Source organism: Dasypus novemcinctus, chromosome 14, assembly GCF_030445035.2.
Source record: "Dasypus novemcinctus isolate mDasNov1 chromosome 14, mDasNov1.1.hap2, whole genome shotgun sequence".
NCBI classification, from domain to species: Eukaryota; Metazoa; Chordata; class Mammalia; order Cingulata; family Dasypodidae; genus Dasypus; species Dasypus novemcinctus.
The window spans coordinates 103703793-103726873 of record NC_080686.1 but is presented as its reverse complement, the minus strand read 5'-3'; the positions used below and the strand labels follow the sequence as shown (position 1 = coordinate 103726873).

At 40.6% G+C, this 23081-nt stretch overlaps 1 protein-coding gene across 1 annotated transcript in view; it reads left to right on the top strand.

Annotated features, from left to right (window-relative positions):
• TRAPPC9 (trafficking protein particle complex subunit 9) overlaps nucleotides 1–23081 on the top strand; it is a 762741-nt gene that overhangs the window by 134033 nt on the left and 605627 nt on the right. The gene's annotated exons all lie outside the window — the stretch shown is intronic.

Genomic DNA, 23081 nt, shown 5'->3' with positions numbered 1-23081 from the left:
ATTTGAAAGCTGGAAGAAACTGGAAAAGGTGGGGCAGCCATGGGGACAACTGTAGGTCTTGCTTAGGATTTGGCATGGTTTTCTGGACGGGGGGCAGGATGATGAATTAGGAGACTTTTTGGATTATGACCCATAAGAGGAAATAGATTGTATGTGGAAAATCAGTACTTATTCTTACTGGGTTTGGTGTACTACAACTGCAATCTATTCTATCCTAGTCGATCCAACACCATCCCATTCAACCCCATCACATCCTATCCCATTTTAAAAATGCTGGTCCCTAAGCACTAAATTGATTTTTATGACCCATATATAGGTCACAATAGCCTACAATATATTATTTACTTGAATTGCTCATTTCGTAGTGGTAATGAAAGGGAATCGAATCATTTGAAACAATTCAGCCTCATACTTCCCTAGTTTTGCTTGTGCCAATGGTCCCTTTTTGTTAGGCTCACTTACACATAGAGCATGTGGGCTGAATAAGGCTACTTGACCCATGCAGGCATCAAACCTTACTGGTATCCTGCTTCAGTAACGAGAGAGAAAAAAGCGGCAGCAGTTCAAACTTTTCTGGATAGCTAGCTTTTCTTTTCTCTCCTCTTCTCTCCTCTCCTCTCCTCTCCTCTCCTCTCCTCTCCTCTCCTCTCCTCTCCTCTCCTCTCCTCTCCTCTCCTCTCCTCCCCTCCCCTCCTCCCCTCCCCTCCCTTCTTCTCCCCTCCCCTCCCCACTTTTTTCTTAGTTGAATTCAAATTAATAATATTTATTAAACAACTTCTAAGTGGCAGGAATTTATTTTAGAGTAAGACATGGCATATCCTTTATTTTATTTTATTTATTTTTTAAAAGATTTATTTTCTATTTCTTTCTTTCCCATTCCCCCTCCCCCCCAGTTGTCTGCTCTCTGTGTCCATTTGCTGTGTGTTCTTCTGTGACCGCTTCTATCCTTATCAGCAGCACTGAGAATCTGTGTTTCTTTTTTGTTGCGTCATCTTGCTGTGTCAGCTCTCCATGTGTGTGGCGCCATTCTTGGGCAGGCTGCACTCTCTTTCACGCTGGGCAGCTTTCCCTACGAGGCTCACTCCTTGTGCGTGGGGCTCCTCTATGTGGGGGACACCCCTGAGTGGCACGACACTCTTTGTGCACATCAGCACTGCACATGGGTCAGCTCCACACAGGTCAAGGAGGCCCAGGGTTTGAACTGTGGACCTTCCTTGTTTTAGGCAGACGCCCTAACCACTGGGCCAAGTACACTTCCTGGCATATCCTTTAGTAGAAATAAAATGCAGAGGTCCTCTTTAGAGTGTTCAGGGTTTTTCTCTCTCTGGGTGATTGTCTCTACAAATGAAACTCCCTTTCAGTGGATTTGCTCTTGTACTCAGCTCACAGGGGCCCAGCTTTGTTTGTGAAGGTCCTTGCAGAACAGTGGCCCCAGAGGTCAGAATCGAGACCCCTGTCATTGCTGGCTCCAGCTGCTTGCTGGCACCACTGGAGGTCCGTGTTGAGTAGTGGATTCAAGACCTGGCGGAGACACGGGTTCTGGATTGTACGTACTGTGAGGCTGGCACAGGGCAGTGTCCCATGACCCGTGAACGAGACTGGCTGACCACCCAGCCTCTACACTGCACTGGGTCTTCGTTGTTCTCCAGCTGTCATTGTGAAAATGAGAGTTCTTACTGTGCATCCAAGTGCTCGCCTAAATGTTCCAATAATCATATTTTAGGCATTTATAAAAACTTTTAGTGGAGCTAGGGAATTTGCAAAGGTCCAGGGACTTATTTCTCCTGACTTCCAAGGCTCCACTGGATGTTATAGTAACCCCAAGAGTGTTAAAGAGATCCAGTGAGGGGGTGGGGGCTTGTTGTAGCTGTGGATGGATTTGCAGGAAAGAAAACAATATAAAAAGTCAGAGATGCCAAAAGGTGAGAAAAGTGCCACGGAAAATCAGGCAGGCGCAGTCAGCCTGGCTGGGGCATTCGAACTCACAGAGGCGATAATGTTGTAGTCGGACTTTAAGAGATGGTTAATGTTAATAACCAAAAATGGGGATGCGTAGTTTACTCTGAGCCTAGCACCTGGCACACTCTGGGCATCAACTGTTGTGAACTGCCCCCCTCTATTACTTTTTTTTTTTTTAAGATTTATTTTATTTATTTCTACCCCCCTCCCCCGTTCCCCCTGTTCCCCCTGTTGTCTGCTTTCTCTGTCCGTTCACTGTGGGTTCTTCTGTATCTGCTTGTATTCTCATTAGGTGGCTCTGGGAACCGATTCTGGGACCTTCCTGAGTGGGAGAGAGGCGATTACTGTCTTGTGCCACCTCAACTCCCTGTTCTGCTGTGTCTCCTTATTTTCTCTCCTCTGTGTCTCTTGTTGTGTCATCTTGCATGCCAGCTCTCCACATTGGCCGGCACTCCTGTGCGGGGTGGCTTTCCCGCTCTGGGTGGCATTCCCATGCAGGGTGGCACTTATGCGCGGGGCGGCACTCCACGTGGGCCAGCACTCCGCGTGGGCCAGCTCACCGTCACCAGGAGGCCCTGGGCATTGAAACCTGGACCTCCTATTTGGTAGATGGGAACCCAGTTGGTTGAGCCATATCCGTTTTCCACCCCTTTCTTATCTCAAGCTCTCTTTGTTCTAATATTTTGAAATTTAATAGGAAAGGTTAACAGTGACACCGCACCACCGGGTGTTGAAAGTTTGCTGTGAGCCCAGCATCCTCGACATCTTGTGACAGCTTGAGGGTGTGGTCACCTTTATAGCCAGTGCATGGCAGAGCCAGAGGTGGGAGCCATGTGTGGGCCCTCGAGGCTTAGGCCTAGCTGCTGTCCTCTGACATGTGTCCACCCCCGTTTCTGATGGTCTAATTGTCAGCCTCAATGCTTAGTCTCCACGTCTCAGGTCTTGGAGTCCCGTGCTTGTATGTCAGGTAGTCCCTGGGTCCTGAAGTCTGGTGCCCCTGTCTGCTCACTTACTCAGCCAACGTCTGTCTTTTTAGTCCTTCAAAGGCAGTGCCTTCAGGATTAGAGAAAAAATGGCCAGCCTTGACCATAATGAGGGGTTCTGGGTCCTTAGGGTGTGTGTGATGTGTAGCTGAAAGCACCTTCTAGATGCTGGGCCTGGGGCCAGTGCCTTTACATAATGGACCACTTCAACTCTTGCAGCTGCCCCATGAGGGCAGCTCCTGTCATTGTGCTCATTTTACAGTGAGGGAATTGAAGTATAAAGAGATTAGCTGACATGTCTGACATGTCCATGCCTTCCTAGGATGGGCATGGAGCTTAGGAATTCAGACCCTGGCGGTCCGGCTCTGGAGTCCATGCTTCTATTTGCTATACTGTACCATCTCTGGTAGGCTAAGTGTACTCATTGAATATCGAATCTCATTGTCCTGCACTGACAAGGAGCAGAACACTGAAGGTGCACCAGCCGGCATCAGATACCTCGCTTCTAGTTTGTCTGTGGACTAAGAAGTTTGTCTATCAACTTAGATATGGTTGTCATTTGTTTAAAAGACAGGATTGGATGAGATTGAAAATGTCAGATTAAATTTATTCAGCTACTCCTTCATTTCATTCCTGTCTCATTACTTTGCCACTCAGCCCAAAGAAAATATATTAACAGTTTGCTATTCATCAGTGTCAGCATAGATTGGTGCCTGGCTTGGGTACAGGTTGCGCTGTGCTGGGCCTTGAGATTAAGCCTCAGTTTCATTTCACTATGTTTTGGAGGGGGGAGAAGAGGGAAAGAGTTGAAAGAAGTTAGGCATTTTCAGAATATTTCCAGTGGTCCTCAGTTTTGACATTGCTTTGAAATGTCCAACTAGCATTGGAATCCTCAGCTGAATTGCAGGTGCATCCAGAAATATCTGTTGAACAAAATCTGGTTGCATGGTAACTTGTGATCATTATGTCATAGAGCTGAGAAGGTGTTTGCATTTTAAATGTTAAGTAATATTACCTCTGGAGTATGACACAGAGGTACATTTATTTCATTCACATCATCTTAGGAAAGAAACCTAAACAATTGGAAAAGAACTTTTGGTTTGAAATTATTTAAAAAAATTATTTGCATTAGGAAAAGAAAGGTGTTACAAACCAGAAATTAAAAAGTGGATCAGTGAGGGCTTATAGTGAAAATATTTTGTGAAGCTTTATGGGGGAGATTTAAGAAATGAAGTTCTTGGTGTATTTGAAATAAACTTTAACAAAAATTTGCTTATGCTTTCGTATAGTTAGCTTCTAGTCCCAACTGCTGAGCTTCAGTTTCCAAATGCAGGCTGTGCTTGTCCCTTGAATATTTCAGAGGATCTCAAAATCACCCTGTTCTCAGTTGAATTTCTCTTCTCCCTCCATGTTTCCTGTTTGTTAAGACTGCCGCCAGTTTCTTAGTCTTACGTTGCCCTTCTCTGAGTTTGTAGTCACCCTCAAATTGTACTTCTCACCCCATCTCCTAGTAATTGCTTGGAATGCCCACTTTTAAAAATAAATTAATTTATTTTTTAGACAAATCAGTTTTGTTGATACATATTAATAAAGCATACAATTCATCCAAAAGGGAATGTCCATTCCTAAGCTGGAGTTGAACTCATATGTCTCTCCCCTTCTCCCATCTGTTGCTACTGCCCTGGTTCAGGCTTGTAGCATCATTTTCTTGGGATTTTGCAGTAGACCCTTAACATCATGTCCTGTTTCCTGACTTTTTCTTCCAATCCATGCTTCTCACTGAAGGCACAATTATCTTCTTAAAATACAAGCTAACTTGCACGATTCTGTTTTTTAAGAACTGGCAGTGACTACCCCTCGGCCATCTCAAGGACATCTGTGATGACCAGGAGGACCTGAACTTCCCTTTACCTCGACTAAACTTTAGGCCTCCCTCTCACTCCAGCCCTCATTCTATTGGGGGGCCAGGGAAACTCCTAACTAGGAGGCTCTACATCTCCTTCCGCTTCCCCCAGACTGTACTGACTCCAGGTGGCCTAACTACCACGAAGGAAACAGTCCTAACCACGTGGTCCTAATGGCAGCCTCAGTAAATTGCTCACCCCTCTCAGTGATCAAATCCCTCCATTCCCCCAACCCACTCCCAGACCTTAAAAAGCTGGCTGTCCTTTGTTTTGAGAGAGCTGAGGTTGACTCTCTCTCCTGCTAAAACAGGGAAAATATGTAATCTTTTAGAGGGCTTGAATGATTGCTTATCAAGAACTCTATCCTGTCACTGTGTAAATTAAGTGAAGAAAAATTTAAAATTATGTTGACAGGAGGCAGCTATGTGGCTCACTGCAAGTTCATCTAAGTTAATCAGTATTGTTAAAGAAAAGGCTTGTTTTCTGGTTTCATGACAGGTCTTATTTGAAATCTCCTGGTTTGTCATATTGTTACTCTTTACCGTAGTAGCATGTGACTGTTTCAGCCTTTTTAGTTGGACCATCATGCTACCTGGATGTGTATGCAGAGTAAAGAAAAGCTGAGTTGATTTTTCTTGATTTGAAAGATGCTTGTGTATACGTTGGATCGGCTGTTTTAAGATATTTGTGTTTTCTTTTGTATTTTTATATGTTGGGGTAATCTGGGAGAGCAGTGGCAAAATTGAAAAAGGAAAAAGTTTGAATCCATACCTCTGAGGCTGAAAATTATGTATCCTCTTATTACCTGAATGCCCCTAAGAAAGTCACATGACCTTTCCAAGTCTCGGATTCCCTGTCTGTAAAATGGGCACAATAAGGCCTGAGGAAATTGCTCCATATGATACAAAGAACATTAGATTTGAGAAGCCTTGGGTTAAAATCTCAGACATGCTCACTAGCAATGTGACTTTAGGAAAGTTATATAATATCTTCGATTCTGAGTTTTCTCATCCCTATAGTGGTGTTAATGATACTTACTGAGGAAATACAAATATTAAGTGCATTTTAAATGCCCTAGCATAGAGCCTAACTTTTAAAAAATATATATACTTTTTATTTTTTTTAAAGGTACTTAGATTGCATAAATTTTATGTAAAAAATATAGGGGATTCCCATATGCCCCATTCCCTTCCCCTCCTACATTTTCCCACATTAACAACATTCTTCCTTAGTGTGGTACATTTGTTACAATCGATGACATTTTGGAGCATTGCCACTAAATTATGAGCATGGATTATAGTTTACATTGTAATTTACACTCTCTCCTGCTCAATTTTGTAAGTTATGACAAGATATATATTGGCATGTATCTGTTGTTGCAGTGTTATTCAGGACAATTCCCAAGTCCCAAAAATGCTCCCATATTATACCTGTTTTTCCCTTTCCCTGCCTTTAGAACTTCCAGTGGCTACTCCCTTCACATCAATCATAAAAGTTCTTCTATTGCTAGATCACAATAAATCTATAGTAGAATAACAGTAAATCTACTCTAGCCCTTCATTCATTCCCCAATCCTGAGGATTCTGGGATGGTGATGCTCACTCCGCCTCTAATTGAGAGGGGCTTAGATACTATGGGACAGATGGATGGGACTATCTTGCTTGCAGTTGTAGGCTCTCTCTGTTCCTTGGGATGGTCATTGTCCATCATCATCTCCTTGTTAGTTGTCCTGGGTGAGTCCAATGAACAAGAGAGTAGATGTGACAACACTGTTGAGAGTCAGGGCCCAACTAACACATGGAAGGCCCAAAGATTTAAGTCTCATGGACATACACCTATCAACTCTAGTACTAACTATAGGTTCAAATAGAAGGGGCAGAAGAGCCACGTGCAGGGAAACTGCAGCTGAGCCCAAATTTGTTACACTGGGGAGCATAAATTCCAAAATAGGGCCCACTGGCAGGGTGCCAAAACTCCTGCACTGTCAGCCTTGCCTGTAGTGTCTGGATGTTTCCAGAGCCCTCAGGAGCCCCACTATTTGAGGCAATATTTACTGTGGCAGTTAATGAGATCCTGCTGAGTCATGCATAAGCCTAACCTCTGGAATGACCTCCTGACTCACTTTGAAGTCTCTTAGCCAAATAAACTCATTTGTCTTTATCCTTTCCCCCTTTTGGTTAAGGTCTTTTTCCAGGTGCATTGCTAATTGGTGCTTGATAGTAATCCCTCAGTGCCAGGGAGGCTTATCCCTGGAAGTTGTGTCCCACACCAGAGGGAAGGTAATGCATTTATATGCAAAGTTTGGCTTAGGGAGAGGCCACATTTGAGCAACAAGGAGGCTCTCAGGAGGTAACTCTTAAGCAGTATATAATACTAGACTGTTGCAATTTCATACGAAAAGGTTCTTAAGAACAGTCAACTATATCAAGGACCCGTAAATGGTCCATCCTCCTTCACTAGTCAGTGCCCCTGTACTAGGGGGACTCTTGCTGTCCCATTAGAGAATGTTGCTGAGCTCCCCAGGATGGGAATTTCATATTCTCTTGGTTATTGTATGGATCTCTATCCACTGTGACAATGCTCCATGCACACTTAACTTATTCATATGCCTTATAGGTATGCCCCAGCTGAACCCCTCCCACACAGCCCTATCACTGACACCCTGAATCAGTGATCCTCCTCTGCCACAGTTTTAACCCTTCTGTGATCCAAAAGTCTTCAAAAATGAAGCTAACAAAATAACCAAATAAAATTAATAAGAAAATGAAATAATGATTGTTCTAAAAGAAGAAATAAAATATAAAGAATTTAAAAATTTGAAATATTAAAAAAATTTTAAAAATTAAAATTTTTTGGCATATCTTTCATCACTGTAAGATCTGTTGTCTTATATGTACAGTGACATTTTCTTCCATTTATTCTCCTGATTTCTAATTTTTTTTTTTCATTTTTATCTTCAAAGAAGCTTTAGGTTACAGAAAAGTCACCTACATAATATAGGGGATTCCCATATACCCAACATCCTTCTCCTTTTTCCCTTTCCCCTATTAATAATATTTTACATGTGGATGGTACATTTGTTAAAACTGATGTCCAAATATTGAAGCATTGCTACTAACCATGGTAAATGGTTTACATTATGGTTTAAATTTTGGATCATACTCTTTTATAAATTTTGACGAAATTTAACATGACCTGTATCCATCATTGCAAAATCATGTAGAACAATTCCAATGCCCCCAAAATGTCCCATGAGCCCTCTTTCTTTTCCTCCCTTCCCCTTCTTTTGGGACCCATGGCAATCACCAAGCTTCACTCCTTAAAGAACAAGATTCATAGATACTTGCAACAACATAGAGGGCCTGTCCTCCCCTATTATGTACTGCCTATGCTCTCAAAAGACTCCTGCCCCTCTATTTGAGGACAAAGCAGGACTCCCCAGGATGGGAGTCCAACACCTTCCCATTCATTGTGTGGCTCTCCACCCACTGATACAATGCACTATGATAGGATGAATGCTATGATACAATGCACTAGAAGCCTGCCCCAGGTGCACTCTGTCCCCCTGCCCCCCATATCCACCACCCTAAACTAGTAACCCTCCCCTGCCATTTTTGCCAAAAGAACATTCCCAACATTGTAGTTTCAAACACATACCCACAAATCCTCAGAGTTCACCTGCTCCCTTTCCTGGCCCTCCCCCCAGGTCCATGGACAGTGCATCCCCCACCCTCACAGATCAGCACCAGCCAGCCCAATAGCATCACTGAACCACATTTTGTTGAGCATTTTTGTCTATGTTCTTGAAGATATTCCTCTGTAGTTTTCTTTTCTTTTACTATTTTTGACTGGTTTTGGTATCAGGTAATGATGACCTCATAAAATCAGTTGGGAAGTGTTCCCTCCTATTCTGTTTTCTGGGAGTTATTGTGAATAATTGGTCTTATTTCTTTTTTAAATAAGTAAGTAATGCACCTTTAAAAAATTCTTAATTTATTGAAGCATATCACTCATACATAAAGATTCATGAACAATAAGTATATAATAATAGTTGTGAACTTACAAAACAAAGGTATATAACGTCATACAGGACTTTCATAACTCACCCTACCACCAATAACTTGCATTGTTGTTAAACCTTTTTAACTAATGATTAAAGAACATTGTCAAAATATTACTACTAACCAAAATATTTTTCCCCCAACCAACCCTATTATTATTATCTTTATATCATTTATATATGAACATACATAAACAATAAGTGAATAGTGAAAGTTGTGAACTTACAAAGCAAATATGCATAACATCATACAGGGGTCCCATACATCAACCCTCCACCTACACCTTGCATTGTCGTGAGACGTTGGTTATAAATTATGAAAGAGTATTGTCAAAATCTTACTATTAATCATAGTCCTTATCTTACATTTGGTGTGTTTTCCCCTAACCCACCCTATTATTATTTTTAAAACATATTTTTATGACAAAAGTTATAAACTTATAAAACAGTCATGCACATGTGCAGAATTTCCAAAAAATACCCCTCCATCAGCATGCCACACTGTGGAGGAACATATGGTAGAGATAAGATAATATCATCTGATTGTTACCATGTCCATAGTGTACATTTGGCTCACATTTTCCATTCTGTCTTAGTATCAACAGTATATCTTTCACATAGATACAAGAATATTATGTTCTTACTGCTAACCACAGTCCCTAGGTCACGCCAGCTGTATTTTTCCCATGCTTCTCCTCATTCCCAACACCCTGCAGTAGTGATGTACATTTGCTCTAGCTCACAAAGGACGCTCTTGCATCTGTACCATCAACCACAATTCTCATTCACCTCTTGGTTTACTGTGCTATTCAGTTCCTCTAGCATTCTGTCAATTGGCATATACATCCCTAGACTACCATTTTCAGTCACATCCCCATTTATAAACTAGCTGTTACTCACTATGTGTCTCCATTCACTCTATACATTTCCACTCTTTTACAGTAAAGCTAATTAAAACGTTTATATACATTAAACATCAGTAATCCATCTCAGTCCTCCCTTTATCTCCTTTAAGAATCCACCACCTACCACCAGGTCTTGAAGATATTTTCCTACAATTTCTTCTAGAAGTTTTATGGTTCTTGCTTTTATTTCTAGTTGTTTTTTTTAATCCATTTTGAGTTCATTTTTGGATAAGGTGTGAGATGGGGGGCTCTTTCCTTCTTTCAGCTATGGATATCCAATTCTTTCAGCACCATTTTGCTGAATGGACTGTTCTGCCCCAGCTGTGTGGGTTTGACAGGCTAGTCAAAAATCACTTGACCATATGTGAGAGGGTCTGTTTCTGAGCCATAAATTTGATTCCATTGGTCTATGTGTCTGTCTTTATGCCAATACCATGCTGTTTTTACCAATATAGCTAGGTTATATGATTTAAAGTCTGGAGATGAGGGTTCTCTTTTCCTTTTTATGATGTTTCTGGCTATTCAGGACCTCTTACCCTTCCAAATAAAGTTGATGATGATGTTTTCAAATTTTTTTTTTTTTTAATGCTGGTGGAATTTTTATCAGGATTGAATTGAATTTATCAGGATTGCATTGATATACAAATTGATTGTTTATCAATTTGAGTAGAATTGACATCTTAATGATATTTAGTCTTCCAATACATGAGCATGGAATGTTCTTCCAGTTATTTAGGGCTTTTAAAATTTATTTTAACATTGAATTGCAGTTTTCTGAATACAAGTGCTTTACATCATTGGTTAAGTTTATTCCTGACTGTTTGAGTTTTATTTTATTTTATTTTCACCACACTTTTGGCAATTTTATTACTTTTATTGATCTAATCTTCATTTCTAGACTCTCTTCTAGGCCTCTCTCTCCTTTCTTTTCTTTTCAGAATTTCAGAATCTAACACACCCTTTAGTATTTCCTGAAAATCTGGTCTTTGCTTAGAAATTCTCTCAGTTTCTGTTCATCTGTGAATATTCTAATCTCACACTCATTTTTGAAAGACAGTCTTGCTGGTTATAAGATTCTTGGCTGGAAGTTTTTCTCTTGTAGTATCTTAAATATATTAGACCACTGTCTTCTTGCCTGCATGGTTTCTGATGAGAAATCAGCACCTAATCTTATTGGATATCCCTTATATGTTATGCACTGTTTTTCTCTTGCTGTTCTCAGAATTCTCTTTGTCTTTGGCATCTGACATTCTGAGGAGTATATGTCTTGGAGTTGGTCTATTTGGATTTTTTCGGATGGGAGTATGTTTGTGCTTCTTGGACATGGATATCTTTGTTCTTCAATAGCTTTGGGAAATTTTCTACTATTATTTCTCCAAGTATTCCTTCTACCCCTTTTCCCTTGTCTTCTCCTTCTGGGACACCCATGACATGTATGTTTGCACCCATTTTCTGTTATTTAGTTCCCTGAGACCTTGTTCAATTTTTTCCATTTCTTCAAGCTCACCAATCCTTTCTTCTGCTTCCTCAAATCTGCTATTATATGATTCCAGTGTTTTTTAAAAATTTCATTTATTGCATGTTTCATTCCCATAAGATCTGCTATTTTTATATGTATGCTTTGAAATTCTTCTTTGTGCTCATCCAGTGTCTTCTTATTATCCTTAATCTCTTTAGCCATCTCATTGACTTTATTAAGGAGATTTGTTTGAACATCCATGATTAGTTGTCTCAACTCCTTTATGTCATCAGGAGGCTTATCTTGTTCCTTTAACTGGGCCATAGCTTCCTGTTTCTTGGTGTGGATTAAAGTTTTTTGTTCATGTCTTGGCATCTGGATTGCAGTTTTTCTCTTTAGTTTAGGGCTTCCTGCTCTTTCTCCCTTTCTGGTTATGCAGTAAGAGCCACGGTTGTAATTGGTGCTATAAGCCATGGAGGCTCAAGCTACCCTCATTGCGCTAGGGACCAATGAAGCCTCTCCCAACTTTCTTTGCCAGGGGTAGGATAGAGTCACAGCTGTGAGGAATAATCTAAGTGATGCAGGCCTAGACTGTAGTTACCCAGAGAGACTGGTGAAGCTTCATGCCCCTTTCTCCCCTGCCTGGGGTGGGGATCGAGCTGCAGGTGTGGGCAGCAGGCTATGAAGTGCAAGTCTAAGATGACTGCAGTTGCCCCGGTAGACTTCTGATTTTCAGTCTGTGCCAGCCAAAGGTACCTGCAGTTACCAGGATAGGCTGGTGCAGGGCTTTCCAGCCTCCTCCCTGCCAGAGGTAGAGCTGAAGCCTAGGCTAGGGCTGCAGGCTGATCTGGGTGAAAGAAACTGGTTCCTACCATCACTGTGATTTTCCATTAGCTTGGCTTCCCCTCAGGCTGGAGGCAGAGTCAAAATGGTGTCCACCGGCCTTTTTCTTGGACAGATTCACACCCCAGCTGTTCCCAGGGTTATATCTTAGGCAGCCAAGTCTACCAATCAATAGCTGAAATTGGCAGCTAACCGTCTCCTCCTCCCCCTTTTCTGGGAATGGAGCTTCCAATTCCAGCCACAGAATAGCTCCTGGGGCAGCCTGTGCCACCAGAGTAGGATAACCACAGGCCTCTGTGGCTTGGCTGGTAGTTTCCCAGAGAGGCTCGTACATGTCACCACAGCTTCCTCCCTGCTGGAGGTGGCACTGGGGCCTAGGCTAGAGCTGCAATCTGATCTGGATGGAAAGAAGCTGGTCCCTCCAGCACTGTGATTTTCATTCCGCCCTACTTTCCCTCCTGCCAGGTGTGGAGTTAAGATGGTAGCTACTGACCTCTTTCTGATTTGGAGAGGCTCAAACTTTAACTGTTCTCAGGATTATACTGTAGCCCACTGAATTTACTCCTCAGTAGCTGAAGTTGGTGCCCAACTGTCTCTTCCTCCCCCATTTTTGGTGCTTTCAATTCCAGCCTTGGAACAGGTCTCTAGGCGGCTTGTTCCTCCAGCGGAGGATGGGCACCGGCTTCTGTGGTGTGGAGCACTATACTTACAAGTCTTCCCTGCAGATGGGCAGTCTCTTCCTTCCATTCCTTCAAGGATGTTGCAGGATGCTCTTCTGGTGTCCCAGAGCCCCCAAACAGATGCTTCAGCTAGCTCCAGATAGCTCTGGGTGGTTACTAATAGCCCTGTAGCAGGAGCTGAGTCTAGGAGCTCCTTACTTGGTGCTTTTGAGAAAGAAACTTCCTTTCTTTCCTGAGGAAGTATCCCTAAGCTACTCTGGCCTCTCTTACACATGCACACCCTGGACATGGGAGCTACCTTGTGTCCATGAGGAACAGCTGACACCACTGGGGCAGAACTGAGAAACAGAAAGAAATTGGATCCTTGATGATATTCCTGAGCTATTGAAATTGCAAACCTTGAAACCCGACCTAACTCTGGACTTAACAGTTTCATGAACAAATAAATCCCGTTTATGTTTTACCCCAGTTTGAGTGACAGTTCTGTTATTTGCAATGTAAATATGTTAAAATGACAGACTTTAATCTTGGTAACATCATCACTGTGTAAAACAAAAAAGTAACCTAGATCTTTAAAACACCATATTGGTATAAATTCTATGAGACCTTTTTTCTGAGGTAGGAAGGTCTGGGTAGAATTAATGAACTCATATCAAAAGAGCAAAGTTTTAAAAAAAATGTTTCCAAAATTAAAGTTTTCTAGAAATATGATTTAAATTTATCTTAACAGCTTTATTCTTTCAAAATAACCCATCCACCTTAATTTTGTTAAAAGATAGACTTTTTTTAAATGACTTATAACAACTTACCAAATAATTATTTTCTTTTATGAGTATAAAATGTGTAACCAAGGAGATATGTGCTCAGAGTGTTATAACCATGTTTTTCTTCTATCCAGTTAAGGTTTTTGTGTTTCCATATAATACAAAGTACTGCAGAAATTTTTTGGTCAATTTATTCCTTTGCTGCAGGTTTCATTTGGGCTCATTTTATTTCATCTATTAAATTTAAAGGCCATCTAGCATGTTGCCGAACATTTGAAACTGTATTCTGGATTAGACCTGAAAACAGTAGTTCTTTTAAGAGTGCATACCAGTTAGATGTTCCCACCCAACTCATTAAAAAAAGATGAGAAGACATAAATATGACAGTGTTTTTTACTGACCTGTCTTTTAGCACCTCTTCTGTGTCCCATCTGCTGTTATATTGATATTTCAAGTTATTGTATCTTCTATTTCTAGAGTAATTGTTTGATTCTTTTCTAGAAATTTTAGTTCTCTAGTGAATTTCTCCATTTTGTTACTTTTTAAACTTAACATATCAGTTACAATTACTTTAAACTTTGTGTGTGATGACACCAATATCTGGTCACCTCTGGGCCTAATTATATTAGGTGAATTTTTTGTGTTCTGTTAATTACTATGCCTGGTAATTTTTATTTTTATTTATTTATTTAAAGGATTTATTTATTTTTCATCCTTCCCCTCCCCATGTCCCACCCTGCTGTTTTTCCTGCCTGTGTCCATTCACTGTGTGATTTTCTGTATCTGTTTCTCTTTTTGTCTTCTCTTCTCATCTTTCTTTTCTAGTATTCACTGGGATTTGATCCTGGGGACCTCTGATGTGGAGAGAGATTCCCTGTCAATTGCGCCACCACCTCAGTTCATAGTTTCTGCTGTGCTTCACCTTGACTCTCCCCTTCATCTTTCTTTTGTTGCATCATCATCTTGCTGCTTGTCTCACTTGCATGGGCACTGGCTCACTGCGTGGTCACTGGCTTGCCACATGGACACTCGGCTCACCACGTGGGCACTGGCTTGTCATGCAGGCACGGTTTCTCTTCTTCTTTTTTACCAGGAGGCCCCAGGGATCGAACCTGGATCCTCCCATATGGTAGGCAGAAGCCCTATCACTTGAGCCACATCCGCTTCCCTGACTGGTAATTTATAGATGAAACATTGGACATTGCGTTTTTTCCAAAGAGGATTTGTCTTAGCATCAGGCATGTAGCAGATGGGCAGATCACCTCAGTCTGATCAGGGTCCTGACTGAGCTTGAGGCTCACTGCAGTTTTTATAAGCTTTGGTTTACCCCTCTCTTATTGTACAGCCCTTTCTAACAGAAACATGGGGTGTTTCCTAGAGACCCTTCTCCTTGGTGGGTCCCAAACTTAATATTAGTATTTTTCAATTCTGTGGGACTGCTGAAAATTCCATGCTGATTTTTGTCTGTAATTTTTTTTCCTTTAAATTCTTTATCAGTTTTGATAGCAGGGTTATGCTGGCTTCATAAAACAAGATGGGAAGTATGTCCTTTATTTTCTGAAAGAGTGCATGTGAGACTGGTATTATTTCTACGTTATATGCATGGTGGAATTTACTGTTGAAGCCATCTAGAGTAGGAGGGTTTTTTGTGTGTGTGTCAGGGGGAAAGTTTTTAATTACAGATTCAACTTCTTTAGTAGATACAGGGCTATTTAGATGTTTATTTCTTCTTGTGTCATTTTAGGTTAATTTTCTTTTCCCCAAAGAATTTGCCAGTTTTCCTTAAGTTGTCAATTTCATTGGCATGTAGTTGTTTATAATATAGCCCCTTATCCTTTTAATGAGTGTAGGATCTATCTGCTTTTTGTTTTTTATATGATTTATTTTTATTTCTTTTCTTTTTCCTTGATCAGCCTTATCAATTTTATTAATCTTTTCAAAGTAACAACTGTAATTTTGATGATTTTGTTTGTTTTGCTTTCTCTTTTCTTGATGAATTATTTCCTTTTTTCTACTTACTTTGGGTTTTATTTTATCTTTTTTTCTAGCTTTTACAGTGGAAACTTAGATAATTGGTTTTAGACCTTTCTTCTTTTCTTCTCTGAGCATTGATACCTGTGAATTTCCTTCTAAAAACTCTTTCAGGTGCATCTTACAAATACTGATAATATGTTTTTATTATCATTTAGTTAGAAATATTTAGAAAATTTCCCTTTTGATTTCTTTGACAACTGGGTTATTTAAAAGTATGTTGCTAAATTTTTTAAGTATTTGAAGCTTTTCAAGATATCTTATTGCTGTTAAATTCTGTTTTAATAGTGTATAGTTAAAGAACATATTCTACATGGTCTTGATCCTTCTTAATTTGAGACTTGTTTTATGGTACAGAACATGGTCTATCTTGGTGAATTTTCTATGAACACAGAAGAATTTGTATTTTGTAGTTGATGGATATAATGTGCTCTAAATGTCATTAGGGTCAAGTTGGTTGATAGTTTGTTCAAATCTTTTGAATGCTTACTGGTTTTTTGTCTACTTATTTTAGTGATTGATAGGTGTTAAAGCATGCACCTTTAGAAAGATTGTGACTCTTTCCTCTCACATTAGTTCCATCAGGTTTTGCTTCATGTATTTTGAAGCTCTGCCCAATACTCGTTGTCACTGAGGAGCTGAACTTTCTAAGAAATCTTTTGGTCATATTCTTCAGCATGGCCTGCATCAGCAGTAAGGATGGTATATTTTAACCTCTATTTTTTTCTCACTGTTTTGTTTCCATAGGAACTAGGTAGACAAAAGGGGTCCTGCCTAATGGGATCTCAGCATTATAATGTTGAGAGGTCAGTAATACTATTCTTATCAAAACAATTCAGATACTAGCTGTGACTTCTCTTCCTGTAACTGGCAGCACCAGAATCAGCTCTGAAAGTAGGATTTCACAGACTGTCTCAGGCCACACCTGCACTCCCCGCTGGAAGCTTCTTTTCTTAGGTTCTTTATTTTTTTTTTCTTCCCACTCCTCTCAGATTTTGAAGAAAAGATGTACACTGCATGTCTGCTTCCTCCACTTTTTATTCTTTACCTGCTTAGAAGACTATTACAGACTTCATGCAAGCATGCTTGTTGCCAGTCAGTTACAGGAAACGTGGACAGATGCTCTGTGAGGTCAGGACACATCAGTTCTTATGCAGGTGTCAGCTCTTGAAATGGCAAATGGTGTCAGCTCTTGAAATGGCAAATGGCCTGTGAAATTTTTCTGATCAAAAGTTTTGATCACCTTTTCTGCTTCTCTCAGGACCAATATAGTTATGGTAGTAATCCTTAAAAGTGTTCTGTCTGCATGAATTCTCTAATTTCTGAGTTCCACAAAAATGACTCAAGGGCATTAGGTACTCTAGTTTGCCTGAAATAATTTTTGGAATTATCAAAATTGAATAAGATCCATTAATTTTTGGTGAAACAAATTAAGGATGATGTTCAAAAGATTTACCACACGCTTCATCCCAGCTTGGCTATGTACTGTGTTAGCAGCCTCCTTGGCCTGTGCTCATTCTTCCGTGTGGTATCAGCGTGGGGCACCTGCTGCCAGACCTAACCTGGAGGACACTGGCACCTAGTCAACTCTGGATCCAAACCCTAGCTCTGTTACTTGTGAGGTGGGCAACCTTGAACAAAGTGTTTCACTTCTTCAAGCTCACCAAAACCTTTTACTATGAGGCAACTTCAAACCCAGATGAAAGTGCAGAGAATAGTAAAACGAATCCCATCTATCAATCACCCTGATTCAACAGTTACCAAGATTTTTATACATTTACTTCATCTCCCCCATTTTTTTTCTGAATTATTTGAAAGCTAATCTCAGACCTTGTGTCATTTCATACACTCAGTCCTCAGTGTGTGTTGCTAAAAACATGGCATTTTCTTTATAACCACAATGTTAGTATTACACCTAATAAAATTTACAACAATTCTTTGGTAGCAGTTACCACTAGTCCATAACTAAATCTCCCAGATTGTTCCTCAGATAATTTTTATCACATTTAAAAGAGGATAATAATTCCATTTTTTTTTTTGGGGGGCAGGGATTTTGTGAAAGGATATTGAGTACCTATTTTGGATAAAAAATTTTTGAAGTTCTGTTATATACCGCCATCTCTTGCCTTGAAGCTCTTATAGACTGAATAATGTTAATATAATTTGGCACATAGGATGTGCTTGGTAAGTTTAAGTGTGGTAGTAATTTTGTGCAAAAACTAGTGCCCATCTCCACTGAAGACACTGTGGAAGTGCAAACTGTTCTGGAAATAAGTCCTGAGCTTGCAGTGTTCCTTTGCAACTCTGAGCATTTCTGCATTCCTTTCCCTGGGCAAGAAGCCTCCCTGATTTGCCTAGCAATCTTGTATTAATCGTTTACTTTCAAGGGTGAGATTTCTGCAGCAGATATCACAGATCACAATTCAAGATGTGTGTATAGTATTTGGCCACCAGTATACCACAAAGCCAGTGTCTGGCCAGTTGCTTCTGATTTGAGTGTGAGACCCTACCCCACTGCAGCCAGGACCATTCTCACCTCTGCTGTTTATCATACAGATACCCTGTGCTGCCCACATCAGTCAGTCCTTTGGATGTAATACAGAAAAAATCAAGCTTCTTTCACATGGCTTAGGCAACTTGTCTGTCAACTTTTGTAGTATATGCACAGCTTATACTTATATATTTTTATTCATGCCATGTCCTGTTCTTGTTATTCTTTCTTTATAACACAGCATAGCAAAGCCCGCTAGTAGTGTGCTCATTTCCCCCCCAGATTCCTGTGACCCTTGACAAAGACCAAATATTACATCTTCTGTAAGGCCTTCTTTAGCAAAGTTAGGTGCTCCATCCTCTTCTCACAGACTTTATCCCTGCTTCTGTAAAGTCATTTAGAAGAAATTATAGTGTAATATTTTTTTTACGTTGTAAATGCATTTTTTTTCTTTTTCTTTTTAGAGAAGCTGTAAGTTTATAGAACAATCATGCATAAAATACACAATTACCATATACCATCCTTTTATTAACACCTTGTGTTGGTGTGAAACATTTGTTACAATTGATGAAAGCACATTTTAATAATTATACTCTTAACTATGGTCCATGGTTTAACTTAGGGTTCATTGGTAAATACATTTTTTTATGCCAGCTCTTCCTGGGTAGGATAATATGGAAAGTAAGTCTAACTAAACAGGGCTTCCAGCTCTACCTTCTGATCTGTGCTGAGTGTGCTGCGTTCTCAGGTTCTCCTCTACAGTTTGACTGAGGGTAGGGGGTAAAACTTGGTGGGCTCGTGCCCCTGCCTCTGGAAGGCTAGACTCATTCATCTCTCTTCTCCAGCCAGGCCTGAGCCGGGAGGTCTGGTCCCAGGCACCATGTCTATGTGCTTAGGGCTGTACCTCTTCTGTTGCAGAACTCTAGAATTCAGTTTCTTGCCACTACTAGATTCCCTCTTCCCCATTCTCCCAACTCTTCACCCAGGCACTTTGTTTCCCTTTGAGCTTTGATTAACACTACCTTGGGGATATATTTTTTAAAATGGAAGAAGATTAATTGTAGAATCTAGGTGATGGGTATATGGATGCCCACTAAAAAGGCAGGGAGGAAGGCAGAGAGGAGGGGAGGGAAGGAGGGAGGAAGAAGAGAAAAACCAGTTTGAGTACTCTACTTAACCTCTCCCACTGCTAAAAAATGGCTTCCTCTTCTTTTTTTTTTTAGGCCACAATTTGCTTCTCACCTTTGACTCCAGGAAATCACGTGCCTTTGGCCTAACTCCAGCCCCACCTTTACAGTGGGTTTTTCTGCACTTCTTTAATCTGTGATCTTAACTGTCCCACCTGGAAGATGGGCTCTCTTTACCTGTTTCCCTGTATCTCTATTTGCCATGTACATGGACATGGGTCTTTAGAAACAAATGGAGAATATTTTTTTTTTTTAATTAAGAGAATACTATGCATTATATTAAATCAATTAATTTGGTAATAAAGAAGAAAAGTTCTTTTTCTAAGACGATATACCTAGACCAAATTTAGACAAGCAAAAAATAGACATACTGAGACTTTAACAACCTCAAAAGAAAATAAAACAGTTATCACAGTTCCACCCAAAACATTACATTGGAGAATATTGGTGAGCTCTACCAATTTTGCTTGCTTTTTAATCATTTTTATTGATAGATATAAATAAAGCATACAGTCCATCCAGAAGTGTACAATCAATGATGTTTGGTGTAATCTGCATTCATCATGTCAGTCATTATTAGAGCATTTTCATTATTGCAATGATAATAATAATAATAATTAAAAAAAAAAACAGACAAAAAAGCTCTGCCCCTTAACAATCAACTCTCATTCTATGTATAGGGTAATATTTTGACTTTGTGTTTTCTTTGAATGGTGGACACCTTGAAGATAGAGCCTGTGGTGTTATTTCATTTGCCTAGTGCTCAGTGCTATAGGCACATAGTATTTGCTTGGTAGAAATTGAATGTGCAAATGCATGAATGAATAAATTCAGGAAGATTTATAAAAGGAAAGGAAAATAACTTGATAAATGAAGAAAAATGTTATAAGTAGCAATGAATGAAACAATTACTTGAGCTGTTGTTTGTGGAAGTAGAAAATTTTAATAAATTATTCCCACCAGCCCAGGGATACTTGGAGAAAGAATGATCTAAATGAGGCTCTCAGTTCTTAGTATTGACAAATGGTACCCAGAGCTACTTCCCAGATCCCACTGCTTCAAGGTGCACAAAGGAAAGAAGAGATTTTGGCCAAATGTATCTGCTGGCTTTAGTTAGCAAATCAGTGGCTGTTACTCTGCACTGTGTGGACAGAGAGTGAATGTGGGTTATATTTTATTTTCATTCTTGAATAGTAAGAATATGTTTGAATAAATGAAGTCAGCCAACTAGTACATAGTTTCTGAACACCTGTATACTAAGCACTCTTGACAGTTGAGGGGGGGAACAAAAAAGAAGACAAGACATTTTCCCCTTTAAGGAGCTTGCAGTGTAACCTTTGTTTTTGCTGTGCAACTTAGAAAAATTCAAGTTGATTTGTTCTCTGAGATGGTCTAGAGAGGTGATGAGCACCACTGGTCTCCAGATTCTGGTCCCTAAGCACTACTGCCCGTGAAAAGGAACCAGGGCTCCTTAGAGAACTGGCTGACTCTAGACTGGGGCTGGAAATGAGTCAGAAAAAAGGAAACCTATTGAAGAATAGTGGGGTCTTGGGTAAGGAACACAGGAGCCAACTTGAAGCAGCTCCTACTGGCTAAGGATGGGACAGTTCAGGCATCAGAAAGGAACGTAAAGGCAAGGAATTGAAACATCACATAGAGAAAAATCCTTGAGTTCATAATGATCTAACGTACAACTCATAGTTAGGGTACCAATTTTCTACTCCAGAAAATAAAGGGAAAAACTCAACCATGTATTAATCCCCATTTCTTTATCAACTGTGTTTCAAAATAACCTAGTAGCTGGTGAAGAAAAATCCTTTACAGATAATTTATAGGTTATAAATGAAGGTAAATTAGAGGATTGGAAAATCACCATTTTATAATCCTTCATGAAATCATAGAGCTGGGCCACAATTTATAACAGGTGCTCAAATGCATTAAGAGAAGGGTTGATGGGTACTTTCAATGGCTGGACCACACTGACAACTGACAATAAGTATTTAACTCTGGAAACCCCAATAAACTGAAAACGAAGTCAGAAGGTGGTTGTGGAAAAGCCAAGAGCAACCCAGTTCCTTTTGCATTGCAAAAGTTGCAAGAGGCAGTAGGCACACAGCCTGGATACGAGTGTGATGACACCAGTAACAGGAGAATCTGCAGAAAGTCGGCCTATGAGTCGACTCTATGCCCTTGTCTCCTCCTCTGCCTGGAAACAGGGACTGTCCCTCGTCCAGCCCAGCAGCAGGCTGGCGTTTTACTCAGTGGGGAGTGTAAAACGAAAACCTCCCTGCCCAGTGGAGATACTAATTCTGAGATCCTACCCCTCCCCTGGCCGTCCACACAACTCTAGAATGCTCTCAGCCAGGCTTACAGCCCACACGGGAGATCAGAAGGGGCTTCTCTAGAAAAATGAGCAGTCTGGAAGAAGAGCGGGATCCACGGTGAGTCGGCGTGGCAAGGTACCCATTGCTCACCCATGCCACTCACAGGTTGTGGTTATTTTGTCCATATAAATGCTATTAAAGCTAAGCCAAGTGCCATATGATGAGCAGTGTTCCTTCTTGGATAACTTTATGAGGGGCACAGGGCATCACTGATAGATTAATTTCCTTCTTCATTTTAGCAGAGTTTACTGAGAGTGCATATGGGGCCTGACCCAATCCAACTTAATAATGTACCTAAACCTTAAGTGCCCTACCTAACATTAGGCAAATTAGGTATTTTACATGATATCATCTGGAGCCATTTGGGAGAGTTATCACCTATAAATTGAAGATGATTTGATTATTTTAAGAGTATTTTTGTGTTGCAAATGAACGTTATTGCACTGTATCCAAAATTAATCCTTATTGCTTTACTGCCCTCCTGCTCTCTAAAGAATGATGCTTAGGGGCAGAAAATTCCCATAGTAGCAGTTCGCCAATTACTATACTTGCCTGAGCTCTGTCCCTTGCCTTCATATTCAGTCTTTATGGTTGCCAGCCTGGTGGGCACTCTGCCTTCTCCCCGTCCTCTGTCGGCCTTCCGTCATGTCCTCAGCACAGCTACAATTTATTCAGTACTTAGAACTACCAGTCCCTGCTTTTTAAGGTATTACTCATTTTATCTTTCGTAACTCCCTAGCTAGGTGCTACTCTGCCTGCCAGAAGATAAAGCTCAGAAAGGCTGAGTGGCTTCCGCCGAGCTAGTGAAAGGCCGAACCGTGTATTCCAGCCAGCTCTCACTTCACTGCGGTTTTCTCACCCCTTCTACTTCTCTCAAGCCCTCTGGCTTTCCCTCCCAGTGATGACTCTGTCTGGTGTTTTACAGAGAAAGCAGGCGCCAGGAGGAGCGGACTCCTTGTTCACCACACCCATCCCCTGCTCCTTACTTTCCTTAATTCTTCAAAACTGGATAGCCAGAAGACCACAAGCACAGGGCAAATATGTGGTCTTTGCTGGACCATTTAGCTTCCCTCATACTCCGTTTTCTCATTTGCAGAATGGGACTGGTAATGCCTGCCTTTCCTGGGTTAGTGTAAGTTTTAGAGCCAGGAGGGCCCCTGGCACGTCGTTACCTGTCTCTTCCTTCCCCTCCTAGCCAAGGGATGGGTTGGGGAGAAAAATGGCCTTATCTAATGAAGCCCTGTTTCTGCATAAAAAAGGTTGATTTGTCATTTTTCCTTTAAATGTCTGTCATACAAATAGTAGAAACTCCTTGAGGGCAGGGTCTGATATTTTGCTTGGTACCTAGAAGTTGCTTGAAAAATATTTAAGTTATAAAATATACTGGTTTTCTAGTCTTGCCTGTTGACTTTCTTGGGTTCTGGTAAAGAT